Here is a 1514-nt window from a genome sequence, read left to right as displayed (position 1 = left end):
CGTGCACATTTTATTATTCTAATTGCTTGGTGAGGACGAGAGTAAAAGCACGAAGGGTGATGCCGTGCACTTGTCTTTGATTTTTTTTCCTGATTTGTGCTGATAATTGAGTTATGTTGTCCTCTACTTCTATTTATTGATTTTCTTGTTGTTATCGGTTCAAGTGCATTAGTTGTCTTATTCCACTATTACTGAGTTTCTTTATGTTGGCATTTTCTTTTATTGTGTTACTTGTTATTATCGGCTCGAGGTATCCTTGCGCAACATTATGCTTTGAAATTAGGCTATAATTGCTACATGTTTATGTGACTTAACTGCTACTTGGCATTTAGCATACTAAATATTAAATTGCCTATGTGCTCCTTAAAGACCATAATTAATTGCTACTTGTCATTACTTGTTTTCTTCATTGAGTCATAATTATTGTGTACTTGTTGTCTTATGAATTCGTATAAACTGTTGCATTTGTTGGAGTAAATTTCATTTGGAAGAACTGTTGGTTTAATGAAATGGGAGCGGGTGGTACGTCTACCACGAGATTTAATGAAATGGGAGCGGGTGGTACGCCTACCACGGAAACATTGAGAAATGGGATCGGGTTGCACGCCAGCAACGAGATATGTTTTGACAGTGAAATCTGCTTTTTATTTCCCTCCCATTTAAAAATGTTTGTTCTTGTTATTTTTCCGTTGTAGATACACATATATAACTGTACAGGTTGATGTGGTAGTCCTGTCTAGCCTCGTCACTACTTCGCCGGGGTTAGGCTAGGCACTTACCAGCACATGGGGTCGGTTGTGCTGATACTACACTCTGTGCTCTTTTGCACAGATCCAGGCACCGGACAACAGTGGTAGATCGGGAGCCAGTCTCCAGTCCTCCGAGACGCCGAGGTAGCCTTGCAGGCGTCCGCAGGCCCGGAGTCTCCTCTATTTTTATTTATGATCTGTTATCTCTTCTATTCGAGACAGACAGTGTTACTCTCTTTCAAACGGTTGTATGTAGTAAATCTTAGTAGTCCGTGAGTATGGTGACACCAGTCTTGGGTAGAGGCCTTTGTTGAAATTTTCCGCATTTCTATTCAGTTTTTCTAAAATATTGAGACTTCCGCTTATTATTTAATTTTGTTGCTTTTGTATTATTGCCGATAATTGTTAAAAGGAACTATGTTATTAATGAAAAAATAATTAAATTTGGCTTGCCTAGCTCTCATTTGTAGGCGCCATCACGACTCCCGAGGGTGGGAAATCCGGGTCGTGACAGTTCGCCAGTCTTTCTTGTAGAGTTTCTTTTTCCTCTGATATTGGTCATGCTGTAAGTAGAAATGATTATTTGACTGTTACATGCCATTGGATATATGAAAATTTTTGTGTGCGAAAACGTATTGTTGCTTTTAAATATGATGAAGATCCACTACTAGAAAATAGCCGTTTCCGACTGTGAAAACGGTCACAATGCGGTCAGAAAATGCTAATTTCCGACCACATTCAGACCGAAATAACGCGGTCGCAAAA

The sequence above is a fragment of the Nicotiana attenuata genome, unplaced genomic scaffold, assembly GCF_001879085.1.
Source record: "Nicotiana attenuata strain UT unplaced genomic scaffold, NIATTr2, whole genome shotgun sequence".
NCBI classification, from domain to species: domain Eukaryota; kingdom Viridiplantae; phylum Streptophyta; class Magnoliopsida; order Solanales; family Solanaceae; genus Nicotiana; species Nicotiana attenuata.
The sequence above is the reverse complement of the archived record's forward strand: the minus strand, read 5'-3'. Positions refer to the sequence as shown.